We start from the raw sequence: 21,397 nt of genomic DNA on the forward strand, positions 1-21,397 counted from the left end.
CCCATTTCAAACTCTGTCTGCTTTTTCCAGTTGTCGCAGTTGGGACAGGGGCACCATGTTTTTTGCTGGCCATTTGCAAATGCGGCTCTCACAAACCCCCTGGTTTTTGTTAACCATTCATGGTCATGTCTTTCTGACTAGGGTGACCAGTGTACATCCAAGCACGATCACTCATGTTGCCTAGCTACCTATTGGGGCACAAGAAATAAATATATAATTCATCATATATATTCATACGCTAATCAAGTTTGTCAGTTTTATTACGTCCATGCAACCTACACGCTAATAGGTAAAGATAGGTCCTAATCCCACCCGAGTATGTGTAGATTGGGTTCGTTTTCCCATGCTCTCCTCCAGATGCGACGCAGAATTTCGGTAGCACCTCCCTGCTGTTCTTCTGATACACGTCTCAGCAATAAGCAAAGAGGATGTGTACCCGGAGAACAACAGGGGAGGCACTGACGAAATTCCGCATCGGATCCGGAGCACAGCTTACGGGAAAACAAATCCAATCTACACATACTCGGGTTGTCCATGGATAATGTTGGACAATTCGAAAGGATGGCGGTTATAAATATGCAAAGAAATGCATATTTATAGAAGTCACCCTTTCGAATGGGAGACGCATACTGGTCACGCATACTCATGATTGAAGAAACCTATAGCTAGCAAGTGTCATCGGCACGAAGACCGGAACAGAGCAAAGTAAGGGGGTAGGAGGAGAAGTCATTTGTGCTCACCAACAAACGCAAGGACGGAGCTCGTCCAACACACGTGGAGGTTGTCGAACAACTGCACATTGAAATTCACACGATCAACACAAATATGATGTTTTTATAATTAACATAATCGGAAAATATGTGACCTAACTCATAATTTACAAAACTATGACCCCGTGGGCCTCTACAAGGCCGAAAAGCACCTTCTCGTTCAACAGAAGGCAGAAGAGGTGTCGGGGGTCGGGGCTTACTGGCATCGGGAGTCAGTGCCGTCGAGGGTCGGTGGTGTCGGGTGTCGATGGTCGGGAGTCAGGTTAAATGCGTCGATGGTCGGGGGTAAGTGTCGTCGGGGGTCGAGGGTCACTAGCGTCGGGGGTTGGGGTCTTTTTGATCAACAAGAGTCCGAAGAGGTGTCAGGGGGCCGGGGTTGGGGGTTAGTGGCGTCGGGGGTCGGGGGTAAGGGGTCGGGGGTGGAGGGTTAGTGGCGTCGGGGGTCGGGGCTCGGGGGTCAGTGGTGTCGGGCGTCGGGGGTCGGGAGTCGGTGGTCGGGGGTCGGGGGTTACTGGTGTCGGGCGTCGGGAGTTGGGGGTTGGGGGTCAGTGGCGTCGGGGGTCGGGGGTCGGGAGTCGGGTGTCAGTGCTGTCGGGGGTCGAGTGTCGAGGGTCGGGGGTTGGTGGAGTAGGGCGTCGAGGGTTGGTGGCGTCGGGCGTCGGGGGTCGGGAGTCGGGTGTCGGGGGTCAGTGGTGTCGGGGGTCGGGGGTCGGGAGTCGAGTGTCAGTGGCGTCGGGGGTTGGGTCGAGGGTCGAGGGTCGGGGGTTGGTGGCGTCGGGCCTCAGGGGTTGGTGGCGTCAAGCGTCGGGGGTCGTGGGCAGGGGGTCGGGGGTCGGGGTCCTTTTCTTTCTTCTTCTCCTCTCTCCTCTTTTTCTTCTTCTTCTTCTTCTTCTTCTTCTTCTTCTTTTTCCTCCTCCTCTTCTTCTTCTTCTTCTTCTTCTTCTTCTTCTTCTTCTTCTTTTCTCTCCTCTTCTTCTTCTTCTTCTTCTTCTTTTTCTTCTTCTTCCTCTTCTTCTTTCTCCTCCTCCTCCTCCTCCTCTTCTAACACTAACCTAATTAACACTAAACTAATAGTAACCTAATTAACCTAAACTAACAATAAGCTAATTAACATTAAACTAATAGTAACCTAATTAACCTAAACTAACATTAACGTAATTAACACTGAGAGTAACCTAAACTAACAGATGCAATGAAATGAAAAAAAGAAAAAGAAAAAAAGAAAATGAACTCACCAGGGAAGGTGTGGTGGTGGGGGAGGAGGGCCGCGGGGAGGGGGTGGCCGCGGGGAGGGGGTGGCCGCAGGGAGGGGTGGCCGCGGGGAGGGGTGTGGCCGCGGGGAGGGGGTGGCCGCAGGGAGGGGTCGCCGCGGGGAGGGGTGTGGCCGCGGGGAGGGGGTGGCCGCGGGGAGGGGCCGGGGTCGCCGCGGGGAGGGGGTCGCCGCGGGGAGGGGAGCGCCGCGGGGAGGGGGTCGTCGGTGGGAGTGAGGCGGGGCGGTGGTGGGGGCGAGTGACAGTTAGCGCGAGGGGGAGAGAGAGACAGTGTGGGGGGAGAGAGAGACAGTGAGGGCGAGGGGGAGAAGACGGCCGTTACACAGTCGACCCTTTGTCGTCCGCCCCCCGACGGCAAAGGGCCACATAGCACACGGCAAAGGCCGACACATGGCAAAGTTAGCCTTCCGTCGGACACGGTAGGCATGGGACCCACCCGTGCTCTTAGCCAATTGCCCTTGGTCCCTTTGCCGTCCGCTGGAAGACGGCAAAGGGCCGACACATGGCAAATAGTATTTTTGCCATCAGTCAGCCCTTTGTCGCTCGCCTTGTGTCAACTGATGGCAAAGAGGTTCTTTGCCATCAGCCAGCAGACGGCAAAGACATGGCTGACGGCAAAGAACTGGATTCCAATAGTGTATGTTTATCCTACAAGGGACACAGGGAGTAGTATGTTTATTAGTCTATATAGAATGAAAATGATGAGACAACTTCTTCGTTGTTTCTGACCATATAAATGGATTTAGTTCATGCTATGCCATGTTGATCATTGGTCATCTAAATTTGGGGAAAATAACCCTTGTCAGATGATCCTTGATCATCTAAAATTGTTGGTGTTGTTCACCTAAAGGTTGATGATTTCAGGTACTTCAAGCATAAATCTTATTTTTCTATACCCTACAAGCTTAATAAGAGTTGAAGTTCTCTCAAAATATTGCTGCAAAGCAGGTACTTATGACAATTGGGTGAGAAACCGAAATTAAGCTCATGTTTTTTCTTACCTGACATCAAGCAAATGTAGTATCTGAAATGTAGTGCACATTATTATTTGAGTTTTGCCGGAATGTCCGACTGGCCTATGTTTTTCCATAATGTTGATTTCTTTTCCGTTCCGGCAAATTTGAGGCGCTCCATATGTCCACTTTTTAGCAAAGGTCATGCCGAAAATATCCTTGAATTTCCACATGACTAGTGCTAGAAACTAGGACATATGGAGTGCTTGGAAATTGCCGGAAAGGGTAATGAATCAACATTCCGACAAAATATAGGTCCCTTTTTATTATTCATGCTTCTGTTTATATATAGATGTTCAATTATTTTGATATAGTGTCACGGTTGTTGTTTAAATATTTACGAACATGTTCCATGGATTATGAGTTACATTACCACATTCAAATAGGAAATGTCTCACAATGAATATTGGGAGTGTGAATATTGCGGCGACTATCGGGGTATGTGCGACACGCCTCACCTACGAGACGATAGGTTCTTCAGCATGAAGCTTGATGAGACCTTCAAAGTTTGTATGGTATGCAACGATGACAAGTTTTTTTTCGTAATTAAGCATGCATGACTTCTGTGTCTTAGCTTCAACGTGTAATTTTTATTTTATACAATTCGACTAGTTCCTCCCTTGCCATGCAAGAAGATATGTGTTGGTTCGGTTTCGAAGACCATGAGAGAATGGAGACGAGGAGCGCTATCCTGAGGACTATACATGGTCACACCTTCATTATCAAAGTATTTAATTTAGTTTTTAACACTGAAATAGGGTGCGCAAATTGGGAAGATCTTTGCAAGGCATATGGATTTCAGGAGGGTATGTAAATGACCTCTGATCTTCGTCCTGAAGATAATATGCCAGGCAACATCGACATTTGGGTGGTTGTCGATATGCTTCCTGTTTTACCTCCATGTGAGTTCCTCAACCATATTTTTCAAGTAATTTTCATTCTATATTTAGAAATAGTTGGTGTTCATCCATATACTAAATTTGTTAAATTATAATTTACAGCTTATTTCGTTTCTTCGAGTGAATTACGGAAATTAATTGACACGACACACTACACGTATGGATCACATCTAACTTGGGAGGAGAAGGATGTTCTTCTCTACTTTCTTGTTGGTGTCCTGGTTTCTAGGCATAACTTCCCACATAATTTGGGAATTGGGCAAAATTATACATTTTACATGCCACTAGTGTATAGGTTGAGGTGGGATGACATTTGCTGAAATATCTTGGTAAGAGTTTCCTAATTAAGTACGCTCTGTTGATTCATTGCTAACTAGGATATTATTATGTTCTTCAACAGCAATTGCCAAATGATATAGTGCCTTTGTTGATGCACCCAGAAGGTCATATGGAAATTAAAAGCTCGTTCAGGGCTGAGTTCGATGCTCCATACTTGAGGAACCGCAAATCAAAATCAAAAAGGCTCCAAATTGAAGCATGGAGAGAAATAAAGAAGAATCGCAAGCCACAAGTTGGAGACCGTTGGATCTCTATGCTTCATCATGGAGAAATAGGTGTTATTATGTTTTATGACATTATTCCTAGGAGCGAGGACTAGGTCTTATGACAGACAAGTTACTCTGGTTTATACTAACTTGACATGATCGATTAGGATGCATGCATATGATGACTATTATGATGTTTTTCTGTTTTACGAGATTTTAACTTGGTATATGATTAAGATAATGATGAGTTGTTAGATGAGTACGTAAGATGATGATGAGTTATATGGCATGATACTTTATGTGTATGATGTGATGCAAATTATGCATGTTTATTATTATATGATGAAACCACTTTATAGAGCATGCACAAATACGTAGGGGGACATAAATATGATGCGAATTAAATATTAAAAGCAGGAATATTAGCAGTAGCGCTGGAATATTAACAGTAGCGCTGGCTTAGCAGTAGTGCTTTATTTATTCCAGCGCTACTGCTAACGTAGATACCAGTAGCGCTTTCAATCGGGCGCTACTTCTAACAGGTTAGTTGTAGCGTGTTAGCAGTAGCGCTGGCCCCGACACTACTAGTAAAGGTAAAACCAGCGCTACTGGTAGCCTTTTTCCTACTAGTGCCCCCCTCTAGTTGATATAACACACTTTCAATGCCACAGGGTCAAAGGTGAGCATTAGCGACCCGCTGGACTGCTACAACCTCTCAGAGACCCTGAATGGAAGTGGGATAAAGTTGGGATGAACTTCATCACTAGTCTTCCTAGATCAAGCAAAGGACATGATTCCATTTAGGTCGTTGTCGATCACCTGACCAACGTGGCCCACTTCATTCTCGTGAAAACCTCCTATGATGGGCACAAGCTAGCTAGTCTCTACATAGAGCATATTGTGAGCCTTCATGGAGTTCCTAAGGAGATCGTGTCAGATCGAGGTATGCATTTTACCTCGAGAGTCTTGAATCAGTTCCAAGAAGCCATGGGAACCAATCTGTCCTTCAACACCGTCTTTTACCCCCATACATGTGGACAGAAGGAACGAGTAAATCAGATACTCGAAGGTGTGCTTCGCTCATGTGTTGTGGCATATGGAGCCAAATGGGAAGATTGTTTGCCCTTCGCCGAGTTCTCTTACAACAAAAACTATCAGTCCATCCTTCAGATGGCACCATTTGAGGTGTTCTATGGACGCAAGTGTCACACTCCCCTCTACTGGTCATAAACCGGAGAAGACCTGGTCTTTGAACTGGATGTTCTCCATGAAGCAGAGGTGCAAATTCAACTCGTCAAAGAGCGTTTGGAGGCTGCCAAGTCAAAATAGAACAGCTACGACGACAGCCATCACCCAGAAGTAAAATTTTGTGTCAGAGACCATGTCTACCTACGAGTTACAGCTCTCAGGGCAAACAACCCCTTCCACAGTAAGGGAAAGCTCGCGCCAACATACATCTGCCCCTTCAAGATCATCGAGAAGCAAGGAGAAGTTGCCTACCATCTAGTGCTACCATCCAAGCTCACGGATGTGCACACCTTTTCCATGTGTCGCAATTCCGCAAGTGCCTCCAAGTCCCCAACCGCCCTGATCAAACAATCAATCTTTAGCCAGACCTTACTTATCATGAGAGAGCAATCCGCATCGTGGATGAACACGAGCATTGCACCAGAAACCGCACCGTCAAGTACTTCAAGGTCGTTTGGAGCGACCACACTTAAGCAGAAGCATCTTGGGAGCGTGAAGACTACCTTAGATCAGAGTTCCCTTATCTTTTTAGTACCGAGCTAAGGAATCTTGGGGATGAGATACTTGTAAGGGGGTAGGTCTGTCACTCACTGTGTTTGTACCACTTCGCCTCATTATTTTTTCATGAAAATTAGAGCCAATTAAACCTTTTGGCATGCTTCTGATGGTTGATCTCGTTGCTACTTGCTTGTGTGTTTGATAGTGATTTTAACAACCTAAAATTATTATCCTCTTAAGAACTCATCTCCTTGACCCCGAACCTTTGCCCAATGATCATGCCATGTGTATAGGACCAGAAACTATTTTTGTAAATTATTATTTCAACAAAAAGGTATTTAGTTATTTTAAGCTTTCAAAAAACCCTCAGTTGAGATTTGCACTACAAGTCCTCAATTTAGGAGAGATATTTTACACAAAAGATTTTATTTGGATCCTATTATGAAAAAGGTTTCCCAAAATCACAAAATAATCATTTTAGAAGTTATTTTCCTACTTTATATAAATACTTCTTTCTGGGCGAGAAATGGTATTTGATAGAAAAACAATATTTTCTAACTTCAAAAGTATTTGAAAAACTTTAGGGAAACTCAGTGGACATATATTTTCCATATATAAGAGTTTCAACACATGGTCATGTTCAAAATATTGGACAAAACCCCTCAAAACACTTTGTGCCTATTTCAAGCTTGTGAAATATTTCCATAGGAAATATTCTCAATAAATTCCAGGAAAAATCTAGAAAGTCGCACATGCTATATGTGGTGATCTTGAAAAGTTTCATCCGAGTCCAAGTTGATTTGGTCCACTAAAATATTCCAAAACCCTCTCTGTCGAGAACCAAATTTGAGCAACTTCACATTGCGAGGCTTATCCGATTGATCTCAATCTCTGCACGAGTGATCTAGACCCCAAATAAGGATTCTACACTAAGTTGTGCATTTCTAGGGATAGATTTACCCAACTAAGTCTACAGGAATAAAATTCTATCCATTTCTTGGGATTTTCATGTTTACATTGTCAATTTTGCTCAAATGAGCTTAAACCTGGTGATCCCTCTAATTTTTACCAATCAATTGATCCTGTTAAATCTCACTTCATGTGGTAAATTTTACCTTGCCCAAAATAGCATCAGACACCTTCTCGCAGTTTGGTAAAAGCTACACTTTTACCCCTTCCACTATTCTCCTTCACTACTCTGAGACCCCAAGCAACCTCAGGAGCCACCCCAGTGTCTAGGTGCATGGTTACACAGGTGAAAACCCCCATTTCCCTCTCTAGACATCATCTTTTTGCCCTCTCTCTCACTTCTCTCTATCCCCTAGCCACCGTGCGGAGCATCCAATGCTTCATGCCCCTTTGTTTCAACACTGTGTAGTGGATTGACGCTAGTGGCCGCACCAGAGCGCGTTAGTGGCATCATCATGATGGCCATACGCATTCGAGAGTGCGCTACAGGACAACTGCGACGCTCCAGATGTTTGACCTCGCGTGACTGCCCTCCTCGAGTCCCTCCCACGTGCCAGGAGCAGCGCTCCGACATCCGCAAGATGCCAGGGCAACGATTCCCTCTTTTACGGCCCTCTTGCTGCACCCTCACACGTGAGCGCGCTACTGCCCGAGCCCCCCAACCAGTGAGCTCACAAGTGCGGTGCCATAGGGCCTTCCCCTTTGTGCTCTCCCATCTGGCGCATCCCTCTTGCCCCACTGACCTCGCTCATGCCTCTGGATCGAGCCATCGCAGTCCCAGTGCTCAATCCCAAGCTCCCCCATGCACCCAACACAATGTCCCCGTCACGCACCTATAAAGAGGCCTCCCTGAGTCCCTCTCTCCACTTCGGGTCCTCTCTTCCACGCCCAATCGAGCAAAACCCCATCCCTCCACCCCTCAAGCCCCCTCTGCTCAGGATCGACCGAAGCTCCATAGCGTCGGGCCACCATTGATATCGCGGTATGGCCACTCCCCAGCCCCATCTCTTGTCCCTTTGGCTCTCACATGCCACTCTGATGGTTTCCCCTCTCTCCCCCATGCATTTTTAGTCAAGAACGCTGAATCCGACCACCTCCTGAACCTCCTCCGCTGCGGGACCTTGTCGACGGGGACTTCGTTCATTAAGGCAACTCCCACGACTACCACCTCAACGGTGACTCCCTCCTGGTTCCATTCCCCCATCAGCAACCCTCACCGTGCCTCCCTCCGCTACCGGTGAGTATCGCCCCCTCTTTTCCATAGGTTGATGACGGACCCAACAAGGGGACCCCACCCATCAGCCTCCACGTCGCCTCGCACCTCCCTTCTCTATCACTAGCTGCTGGGCCCCGCGGGTTAGGTTTAAACTTGACGACGCAAGCTTGGCCAGATTGCGTGGGCCTGCCTCGGCTCGTTGGTTCTAGCCCATTGGCACAATGGTATTTCCCATTTTTCTTTTTGAATTTCTTTCCAAAAATTCCTGTGGCTAATATATTAATCCAAATTCAGTGTTTCAAATTTCTAAAAATTAGTAATACTTGAACCTATTTGAGTATGCCACTTGTGCAATTTTTTGAATAGGTTTCACACACTATATTATTTTAGAACCTTGTTTAAAGCATTTTAACTTTCTGTTAAAAAATCACTACTTTTTACACTTCAAAATAAAACCTAGGAATTTTTACAGTCTCTATACTCACCCTAGTATTCTACAAAAATAGGTTCACATTTCTTTGAGTGTGTTATTTTTCCTGTTTTTGCCGCAGTCTTATTATTTCCATTATATTTGAGATGATAGATTGCGTTATTGACGAATGGCTTCAACCAGAATACTTTGAAGACTCTAGATACTTTTGAGCCAGGCAAGCAGCCTTTGACCATGTTTAAGAACCATTTTATTGCATGCCATATTGCACTCTAGTTATTGCGTCTGATTCATGTTGGACCGGTGACCACCTTGCTGGGTTGTCTCCAAAAAACTCCTTGTTGATACTTGCACTTGGGCATGACCCTACCTTCCTATGAGTGTTGTGTGGGTGGGAACTAGTTAGGTTGCTAGTAGATGTTACGCAAATGGGATGGGAATATGCATGGTGACGATGAAAGAAAAAGTTTCAAAGATTCTTCCAAAACTCGGTCGGGTGCCACAAATGCCTAAGGAGAGATGGTGTGATCTAGGTAACCACTTAAGACAGAATTGGTGCACCGAGGCAAGTGATTTGTGTGGTTTCGAAAATTGGATATATTTAAGATTTGCTGACAAATCCAACCTTACATGTGCAACCACAATACCCCTTTATGGGACGGGGCTTTGTTGATTACCTTGGCCGATGCTAGCAGAGATCCCGCATTACTAGTGACAGGAGTGTCATGATCACTCTTGAGATGGGGTCGTGCCAACAAGGGCGATCATGGGATGTTTTCGCACACACCGGGCACAATGTCGCGTGCCCTCATGGATGGTACGATCTTGAGAGAGGCTCGTATGATGTGCATCATGAGGGATGTCACCAACAAGTGGACTCTGTTTTTAGTATCGCCAGGAGAAAGGCATTGTTCAGGTGCTTACCTCAGGTATGTAATATACCACGAGTCGTGGATGACATAGAAATTCCCCAAGTCTTATGGGTACAACACGCAACCTCTACAGAGTGTAAAACTATTTGAATAGCCATGTCCATGGTCAAGGACAGTTGGATCGACCTGTTTAAACTACGTCCATAAGTTTCACATAAACCAAGTCTGCTTGTGTGTGAGAAAGGTGATTGTAGTGTCAGATGATTTCCCCAAGAAAGATGGCAGTATGATTCATGAGCTAAGTCGGATGACTTGGCATGATGGGTGGATATGGGATGTTCGACCCTCAGTTGATACTAATATATGTAACATGTTCGTATGGATATCGTTTCCCTCATGATGCTTGCCCTCACAAGAAAATGATCATGTCATTGCACTTAAAAATATGCTTTCCACAAATTACCTATTAGTTCTATATCATGCACTGTTATTGCCTTGTTCCACAACATGGGTTGCTTGCGAGTACATTCTAAGTACACATTGGCTTGACACTGGTTATTTCAATGGCCAGGCATGGAAGAGAAGGTATATGGAGAAGAGTTCGTTGGTGACAAACATTTGAACTAGGGTGCTTACCAGTCAGAATGCATGTATGTTAAGGCAGATGGCATGGGTTCATGCTTGCGTTCAAAAATTTTGTTGCTAGTTATGTTTAGTGTGTCGCCCTTTAAGGCCCTATGTATGTAAGGCTTGAACTTAATGGTCTCTATTTGTATCAAACGGTACATGTGGATGTAATACTCTTGTTATTCATCTTTTGTGTGTTCAGTGGGCATTGATCTGTGGGATCCATGTACACGTGCGTTCGGCGATCCCGACCTATGAGTCGGGGTCCCTTGATCCTCGAGCCCTTGACATTTAGGCAATCCTAACTTATTGCAAGAACCCCGCTCACCCCTCAAAGAAGCCAACCAGTGCAATGAAATCTATATCATCAAGCATTTAAACGTCCAATGGAACAACCACATCGAGGAAGAAGCAACATGGGAACGTGAAGACTACCTAGGGGGTAAGTCTATCACACCCTCCGTTTTGAGTCACAACACTATGTTATTAAATCCCAAAAATTTAGACCAAACAAAACCTTTATGTGAATCGATTTGATGCTTGAACCGATTGCTAATTACTTGCTTGTTTGAGTGTGCTCTTAATTCTTAAAATTCCTCCTAGACTCATTTTCTTGATCCAAAACCTTGCCCAATGATCACAATATATGTATAGAACCTAAAACTATTTTTATACAAAAATAATTTGGCCAAAAGGCATTTATTTAATTTAGATTCTCAAAAATCCATGAGTTGGGATTTGAACTACATGTCGTCAAATTTGGGTAGATGTTTCATACAAAATATTTTATTTGGAACCTATTAGCTATAAGACTTCCCAAAACCACAAAAATATTATTTTAAAGGTCATTTTTGTATTTATTTGAATGCTTTTTCTGAGGCAAAAAATGGTCTTTTGTAGGGGAAAATTACTTTTATGTTTCAGAAACATTTGAGAAAATTTAGGTAAGCTGATTGGACATATATTTTCCATATATATATGAGTTTGAACACATGGCCATGTTCAAATATTGGAAACAAATCCTCCAAAACCCTTTCTGGATATTTCAAGTATTTGATAATATGTTATAAGAAATATTTTCAAATAAATCCAAGAAAATTCCAGCAAGTCACATATTCATCATGTGATGATCTTGCCTAATTTCATCTCAATCCAAATAATTTTATTTCACAAAAGGGTCCCCAAACCCTCTCTGTCCACATTCAACTTCGATCAACTTTACATTGCCAAGTATTTCCATTTGATATCAAAATTTGTGGTCATGTTCTAATCCCCTGGTAATGCATCCATACTAAGTGGTGCATCAAGGAGAAAAGTGTAGCTTATCTAGATATAAGAAAACTTGTTTGTGCCCATTTCTAGGATTTGCCAAAGTTAAATTGACCACTTTCTCCAAATAATCTCAACTCTTATGATCAAACTCATTTATACCTACAAATCATTCATGTTAAATCTCATGTCTATCAAAGCAACTTAACTAGCCCTAACATTGATCAAACACCTTCTGTTAAAATCTCGTATTCAATTTTTTGACCCCTTTTTTCTTCTCCTTAATCTAAACTTTTTACCACTAGTGTTCCTAGTCACCTACTATATCGTGCAAGGATGTCGAGGCATGTCTCAATCATTCAAGGGGGTAAAACCTCAAGATTCCTCTCTGGACAATCCCTTTCTCTATTTACCTCAACCTCTCTTATCTTCCCTTGAACTTCCAAAATCACCAAGGGCATTTCCACCGTGTTTAATCCCCACTAGAAATGTCGGGCACAAGTGGTCACGCCCAAAACATCAAACACATGTCGTGGCATGCCATTTGGGTGCTCTGGAGCATGCTACGGCGGACCACCACACTATAGCCAGTCCATCTCGAGGCTCCGACCACCTAGAGAGCCGAGAAAGTTGTCCCCCACAGGAGTCTTGGCGTCCGCGACAAGCCTCTTAGTCAGTTATCTCCTCCCTTGTTGTTGACTTCCCTTTGTGGAGCTCGCCTGAGCGCCACCCTAGTGCTCCACTGCATGCCCACCCATGGGGACCGCCTTGAGCATGCCTCGGTCCTTCTCTAGCTCCCAAGCATCTTGCTCGACGCCCGCAAACACTATGGAGAACCCCCTACCCCTCCTGCGTGGCCGGCTGCACCGTTCGTGTCGGAGCGGTGAGATCGGTCCATATAAATCTCCGGCTTCCCTTTTTAAGGCCATCCTGCACCCCCTATAGATACATATCGCTCCCTCTCGAGTCCCAATCCTGGCCCTCACTCTATGTTCCTCTGCAGGACCTCTCGAGCTCAAGATCGAGACGGAGTTGTATTGCCTCGACTCGCTGGCAACTACGCGGTATATACCTCCTCTCGACTCCATTGTTGCTCCATTGGAACTATGCCAAGTCCCTCACCTCATCCCCCTCGTTCCCTCTTCTATTGCAGCTCGGGGCAACGAGATCGAGCTAGATCCAAAGCACTGCCACCCTTCTTCCTCATTGTCCGTTTTCCCGTCAGCTCTGGTGGCCTACTCCACCCCTCGGAGATGCACGATGCCCCCAGGAACCCGATGTGCCCTTAGATCCAAGCCACGCCCTGTGTCGCCGCCAGTGAGGCCCCACTCCTACCTGGCCCGAGGTTACTATGACATGTTGTGTTGGGGATATAACCCATGGTTTGAGCGAGCCACGAGGTATGACCCGGCCATGAGATTTGACCCGACCAAGAGGTATGACTCGCTCCATCAGCTGGACAAGTCATGGGTCACCCTGCTCGCCGATTCGACCTGGACGACGAGGCCCAAGGTTGAGTGTGCAAGCCGGCATAAGGCGGCTCATGAAGAGCCCTAGAAGGCTTCTCACAAAGAAGGCTCGAGAAGAGGAGGAATTCCCTCCAAGGGAAACAAAACCTCGATTAGGATTCAAGAGAAACTACTCCAAATCCTAGTAGAACTCTATGTAAGCCTACCCCTTCAACTTATATAAGGAGGGGTTGGGCACCCGAAGAGGGGGAAGTTAAATCTAGGAAAGACAAGTCATTAGAGAGATACATCTTAGACACCCTCGAGATTAGAGGTAACTATTCCGGACCCTTGTAATCTAGATCTTCATCAATGAAACACAAGCATGACATAGGCTTTTACCACCATCGGAGGGGCCAAACATGGGTATACCCGTGTCTCTCTATTTTGAACAACCCCTCTCAAGCCCTCACACCTAAGTTCTCTGATGGGGACATCTGCCATGACAAAACCACGACACGTAAGGCAGCTCATGGAAAGCCCTTTAAGGCGGCTCAAAAAGAAAGCCCAAGAATAGGAGGAGTTCCCTCCAGGAGAAACAAGACCTCGATTAGGATTCAAGAGAAACTAGTCCTAGTCCTAGTAGGACTCTATGTAAGACTACCCCTTCAACTTCTATAAGGAGGGCCATGGCACCCCAAGAAGGGGTAGTTAAGTCTAGACAAGACAAGTCATTAGAGAGAGATAGATTAAACATCTTTGAGATTAGAGGAAGCGATTCCACACCCTTGTAATCGAGAACTTCATCGATGGAACACAAGCAGGACGTACAATTTTACCTCCATCGAAGGGGAAAACCCAGGGTAAACCTACATCTCATGATTCCGACCAACCCCTCTCAAGCCGCCACATAATTGTGATGGCCCCACATCTAAGTTCTCTCACAAGTTCCTTTTTGCCTCCTTGAGGTTTGTAGCCTTATCTCCTCATCCCATTTGTACATTCTAATTTCTTCTTGTAGATATTGCTCTTATATATGGGAATAAAAGAAAAAAGGCTGTGGGGGGTTTTCCCAACAGTAGCCGGTCAAAAAAAAAGTTCTCTCACAAGGACATTTGTCGTGACAATACCATGAGAGATGGCGCCCATCGTAGGGCTACACACGATGGTGTTATGTTTTTGGAGGGATACCTTCATGGATTGAGAAAAGCTCGCGATGCGCCGGATAAAGTAAAAGTCAACGCAGAAAGATCACATCATCGACGAGGAGTCAAAGCAACATGTATGAGTTTGAGACTTGGAGATTCTAGGCTTGAGTATTGTGCAGCCGCCTCACGTGCCATGGTGACTCACTGCGCCGGCCACATCTCGCAGCGGCCCTCCATCGTAGTTGTCGCTCAGCCCTTGCGCTTTGCCCACCGGTTCTCGTTGTGCCACGCCCGGCTGATTGGCTCCACCTCACCTCACCCCGCCTCTCTCGCCCACCGGTGATCTTGCAGAACAAGGAGTTGAAGGGCGTGAAGGCCGGGCTGAGGGCAGTAAGGAGCAAGGAGGAGTCGCCATGAGGAGAAGGAAGGGTGGTGGTTGCTTAAATCGCGTGACCGTGAATTACTACTGAAGCACTGTTGGAACAGTAACAGTGACCGAACCGCCAACGGCCAAACTATATGCTTAATTGCGATCAGGTCTTCATTAGGGATTTTGTGCTGCTGGCCATTGCTTTTCCTCGTGAGAGATAGACCCGTGTCTTTAGACGGAAACAGTGAAGCTTTGGAGGAGGTTCTTGACCCTGACTTTGGAAGATCGACCATTGGACGGGAAGTTATCCTTTTCCTTTGCACTACATCCACCATTACTCACCAATAACACTAACGTCCGCATTTCTTCCGACAAAAAATATCACGTGCTATCCTCCCTATCTATTTTTAGTACACATTATTTATCCGAGGACAATTACCCTGCACTGCAACATATTTTATGAAGGATAATTATTCAGTACTAAAGTGGTGTTATATTGCACGCATGGAGCCAGGGCAACATCAACAACGCCGCACCTGCCTCGTGCATTCGCACTAGCTTACAACACCGCGACCGACTCGTGCATTCATGTCGTCTTACAGTGTCGCATCCGCCTTGTGCGTCCACACTGTCTTACAATGTCGCGTCCGACTCGTGCGTTCACACCGGCTTACAACGCCGTGGCCGACTCATGTGTCCACTGATACGTCTCCAACGTATCTACTTTTCCAAACTCCAACCTGGACTGACGCTGTTTTCAGTAGAATTTCCTTGGTGTTATTTTTGTGCAGAAATCAAAGTTCTCCAAACATCCTGAAAATTTACGGGGAGCAGTTTTGGAAAATATTAAAATACCTCCGCTAGAATACAATTGAGGGAGTGGGCCAGTGGGCCACAAGCCCCTGCTTCGTCACCACCCCTCTGGTGGCGGTGGGCAGGCTTGTGGGGCCCACAGGCACCTGCCGCCCCCAACTCCAGCTCTATAAGTTGTCTTTCGTCCCAGAAAAAATAAAAGAGAAGTTTTCGTCATGTTTTCGATACGGAGGCGCCGCCACCACCTGTTCTTCATCTGGAGGGCAGATCTTGAGTCTGTCTTGGGCTTCGGAGAGGGAAATCGTTGCCATCGTCATCATCAACCTTCTTCCCTCTCCAATTCCATGAAGCTCTTCGTCGTTCGTGAGTAACCTATTCGTAGGCTCGCTGGACGGTGATGAGTAGGATGAGATCTATCATGTAATCGAGTTAGTTTTGATGGGGATTGATCCCTAGTATCCACTATGTTCTGAGATTTGATGTTGCTACTACTTTGCCATGCTTAATGCTTGTCACTAGGGCCCGAGGATCATGATTTCAGATCTGAAATTATTATGTTGTCACCTATATATGTGTGTTTTGGATCCTATCTTGCAAGTTGTAGTTACCTAATTTGTGTTATGATCCGGCAACCCCGGAGTGACAATAACCGAAACCACTCCCGGTGATGACCATAGTTTGAGGAGTTCATGTATTCACCAAATGCTAATGCGTTGGTCCGGTTCTTTATGAAAAGGAGAACCTTAATATCCCGTAGTTTCCTTTTGGACCCTGCTGCCACGGGAGGGATGGCCAATAGATGTCATGCAAGTTCTTTTCCCTAAGCACGTATGACGACACACCGAATGCATGCCTACATCACACTGATGAACGGGAGCTAGCCACCTATCTCTCCGTGTTATAGTTGTTGCATGATGAATATCATCCAAACAAATCTCCGACCCAATGCCTACGAGTTTGTACTACTGTTGCTATTGTCGTTACTTGTCTTGCTCTACTGCTACTACTGTTGGTACTGATGTTACTTGTCTTGCTCGGCTGCTACTACTGTTGCTACTGCCGTTACTTGTCTTGCTCTGCTGCTACTGTTGCTACTACTGTCGCTTGCTACTGTTGCTACTTGCTACTGCTGTCACTACTGTTGTTCCTTGCCACTGCTATTGCTCGTTACGCAGCCGATACCCGCTACTTCACTGTTACTATTGTGCTTGCAGATACTAATCTTTCAGGTGTGGTTGAATCTGACAAATTCAGCTGCTAATACTTGAGAGTATACTCTCACCTCCACACTGGTGTACCTACAAATTGGGTCGAATACTCTACCCTCAAAAACTGTTGCGAAGCCACGCGCTGGTCGGCCATCAACAACATTCTTCCAGTTTCATTGCCGGGGAGTGCTATCAGAATTCTTCTGGTGCCGTTGCAAGAGAAGGTTAGTTGTGATAAGAATTCGTCTAGCTAACATTAGAGATTGCAGGATCAGCACTTTTCTCGAGCTATTGCCAGGGAAGCACAGCTGACGTCATCCACACCCGCGTACAAAGTCGTGGCCGACTCACATCTGCACTGGTTTTCAATGCTGCAGTCGACTCTCGCGTCTACATCAACATGCCGATGTCATTCCTTCTCGCTCGTGCCGCCCACCGGATGAGTGCAAGCCGCCGCCCCCACAGTCTAATCTCCATCATCACGTCGGTGACATGCTCGCTGGCTCGAGCTGCCTAACGGATGCACGTGAGCCGCCGCCCCCACAGTAAGGACTACATCATCACGTCGGTGTCGTGCGTGCTCCCTCGAGCCGCCCAATGAATGTGCACGAGCCGCCACCCCCGCAGTTCGGTCTACATCATCGCGCTAGTGTCATGCCTCCTTGCTCGAGCCGCCCAAGGGATGCACGCGAACCGCCGCCCCCGTGTTCCGCTCAACATCATCACGCGGGTGATGTGCCTGCTGGCTTGATCCACCCAATAGATGCGCGTGAGCGGTCGCCCCCGCCGTCTCGTGTACATCATCACGCCGGTGTCGCGCCTACTCGCTCGAGCTGCCCAATGGATGTGTTGAGTCGTCGCCCTTGCCACCTGGTCTATATCATATATGTTAGAAGCTTTCTGACATTCCTCCGTGAAAAATACGAGGTGCTATCCACGTTACTTATTTTTTAGTATAATTTTTATTTTTGAGAACAATTACTTTGTCTGTAGTGTTTTTTTGTGCAGGACAAGTGCTCACTACAAAGGTGATATAATATTGTGGATATGGAATTTGTGCCAATATTATCATGCGCCAGCATCCGTCCACACCACATCTTCCAACGAACGCGTGGAAGTCGTCGCCCCGCGGTACGATCTACATCAACTTGACGCGGTCGACTCGCCATATGTGTCGGCTTCCAAATGACGCGACCGACACATCGCCCCCTGCGTCTTACAAATGACGCGTCCAACTCGCTGTCCGCGCTGGCTTACAACGCCATGGATTACTCATCGTCTGCACTTGCATACAATGCCACGGGCCACTCGCTATCTGCGTCGGCTTACCATACTATGTCTGACTCGCCATTTGTGCCGGCTTGCAATGCCACAGCCGGCTTGTTGTCCTCACATTTTTCAAATGTTGCGGCTGACTCCCACATCTACATCAGCATGCCGGGACTACATACGCCCGTACGAGCCGCCTAATGGTCGCACTCAAGCCGCCACCCCCGTGGTCCGGTCTACATCGACATGCTGGTGTCGCACCTGCTCGCTCGAGCTGTCCTACAGATGCATGCACGCCTCCCACGTGGCCCTTCTCCTCCAACAACATTTGAGCAAAGGATCAAGCAACATTCAGAATCATGTCTTACGCAACATCGGCAGAACACGCGCGACCTTCTTCTCGCGCTGGGTTGCTCAATGGATAGATGCATTGGCATGTTATCCCTGTGATGTGTTCTAGTTCAACATATCAAAAGAAATAGAAGAGATTGCCATGAAGGAAAAAACCCTGGAGAAGCTACAATTTGAGTCGGCCAACATTGAGTTGGTAATTCAAAAGCCAACCACAAAGAAAAAATGGCCCTGGAGGAGCAAGGAGAGGTGGACTACATGAGAAAAAACCGTGGGTCACGAGGCATATGGATTCAATTTGTCCATGACACTTGCCAAAGATATATGATGAGCATCAGAAAGATCATCAACTCGCCATATTGTCTCCACTTTCAAATACTAGCATTCAGCTGTCAACTTTACACTAGCTCATGCTACAGTCAATTATGAAGGCTCTCAAGCCACCTCCTTGAGTCGACATAAGACTCAGGGGCTACACAGACATGACTCGACAGTTTTGGTTGTTTTCAACAAATTCAAGAACGCTGAGGCATAGCAGGGAAGACAACCCGGACATGGGGGTTTCTTCCATATTGGCGAAAAGTTAAATGGTGCCAAAGAGAACTTGCTACCACGATGAACAATTCAAACATGGATGCCCTGCCTTATGGGCAAAAAAGTAAAGATTGCCAAAGATTACCTGCTACCATGATGCACTGTTCAAACATAGGTATCTTCCTTTATTGGATCATCATATTATCGTATTATGATCAATGGAATAAATCCGGCTTATCCGAACCCCACATGTTTGGTAGTAGGAGCATTGTCTCATGTATATCCTCTGCCGAGTTTTTCCATGATCGTAGGACACTTGGGAGCTTCCAACTCATCAAGTTTAGCTTTCACACCCTCTTGATCCAGAAAATATGCCACAAAATGGTTAAACCTACATGTATGCTTGATACAACTCCGAGGAGGTGGCCTCGTGTACGCTTGACAAATAAATCAACTTTGGACCCTTATTGATCAAGGTTAAAACATTGGATGCACGGCATGAGATACGGCATACTTAACGCTAGGACAACCATAGGTTATCAAACCCGCTTCATTGAAGCAAGACTTGAACCTCGAAAGCCAGTCTGTTTTTACCGAGTCTCTCCGAGCCGGATTATTTATCGTACTTTATTATTATTACTACATGCATCATCTTGCATTGCATCATTGCATCATGCATTACACATACATATCGTGTCGTTCTTCAAAACAGTTACAACATAAACTTTTGCAGGAGCAAATAAGTCTTTAAGAGCCAAAACTAGCCGGATTTTCATCATGGTTTATCATAACGAGTGTTAAATGATTGTCGTTTTTCAAATCAGCTCAGGAGAAATAAATATTCTCAAAAAAGCCAGTTTGTCACATATTGCTGAGCGAAAAACCACATTAGGAGAAATAAATATTCTTGAGAAGCCAGTTTCTCACATATTGCTGAGGTGGTATATTACATATTGCTGAGTTGGTCCATCACTTATAATGTCGGGTCATCTAACTGACCGACTTTTGGATTTCTTCATCTTGTGCTTGTAGTAAACTACAACAATTATGGATTTCTCAAATATACATTTGCCGGGTTGCACCGCAACGACACGCAGAGATTTCATTTCAAGCACTAAGACATTATTCCAAGATATTCATGCACACAAAAATTACTGTGTTGCATTACAACCACGGTAAATAATTCATTCAAGTTCAAGACAACTTCTGAAGTGCATTATGATGGGTTATATTATTCTCACAAAGTACCAAGTCGCTGCAGGTATACGACCCGACACTTGGATACATTATTCAAACTAATATTACATCAAGTATGTAAGTCCCATGTCGTTGCAAGCATGCACCATGACCCTTGGGGGCTACACTACTTAGATGAAATTTTCTAAAAGTCCCGAGTTACTGCACGCATGCGACCCGACACTTGGGCGCTACAGTATTCAAATTTTTAATAGATTATGAGGTCCAAATGGAAGACCTGGCCCATCACATACTGATGAGCCGAACCTTGGGGGCTACACGTCTCAAAAGCAATAAATTCAGCTTAAAACTGGCGACTGAGATGGACAACCTGGATTTCTCAAAGCTATCTACAAAATTCAAAACTAAGTTCAAGGCTCAGGTTGTTGCAAGCAAAACAACCCGACCCTTGGGGCTACACTAGCTAAAGCTTTCTAAGTATAAGACAATAACAAGTCCGAGGTTGATGCAGGGAAGACAACCCGACGCTTGGGAGATACACAAGCAAAATATTTTTCTACCTGTAGCACCAAGTCATCATGAACTGATAAACTTGGAGCTTGGGGGATACAGGTAATGTGGAGATAAAAAAGAGAGAGGAAGAACATCCGCAAGTGATCAATTTTAAAGTGGAACTGGAGCATTGAAAGACTGGCTCAACATATTTCTATCTAGCTGGAGCATTGAAAGACCAGCTCGACTTATTTCTTTATTCCCAGTAATTTTAGGGATTTTTATTGCCATGCACCTCGTTCCTTAGATGTACTCACTTTTCCCCATTTGCTCATTTTGCGTCCTTTTTGGGCAACTTTTTGAGGGGAGGGTGAGTAAAATATGAATGCAAAAAACCGAGACATGGGGAAACGTGAGGATAAACTTAACGAACGAGGAAAAGTGAGTACAACTAAGGAACGAGGGGCATGACAATAAAAATCCCATCATTTTATCAAGTAAACAAGAGTGCAGTTGTTTGAACTGGAGTCACCAACAATCATGACACGGCGTTATCAAAGATCATGACCCGACATAGTCTATACAAGCAACCCGACTTCACAATTTGGAAGTGGTTCAACAACAAACGAATTTTTATTCCCAATATTTTTTATCAAAACTGAAGAAACGGAAGCTAGCTCAACTTCATATGGTTTCTTATCTCCAATATTTTCATCAATCCAATGTATTGGAGGCCGACTTAACGACATATGGGTATTTTACTCCCAATATTTCATTGCAAAGAACATTGGCGAGCAAGATGATTGTGAAGACAGATCGAAGAAACCAGGATTTTTCAGGAACCACTTAATTGAAATAAGCCGGCCAAGGAGCAAGCCGGTCCCTTAACATATTTATTATTCTTATTTCACAAGCTTACCATCAATAAATTCAAGCTTAT

Source organism: Hordeum vulgare, chromosome 5H (genome assembly GCF_904849725.1).
Source record: "Hordeum vulgare subsp. vulgare chromosome 5H, MorexV3_pseudomolecules_assembly, whole genome shotgun sequence".
Classification (NCBI taxonomy): domain Eukaryota; kingdom Viridiplantae; phylum Streptophyta; class Magnoliopsida; order Poales; family Poaceae; genus Hordeum; species Hordeum vulgare.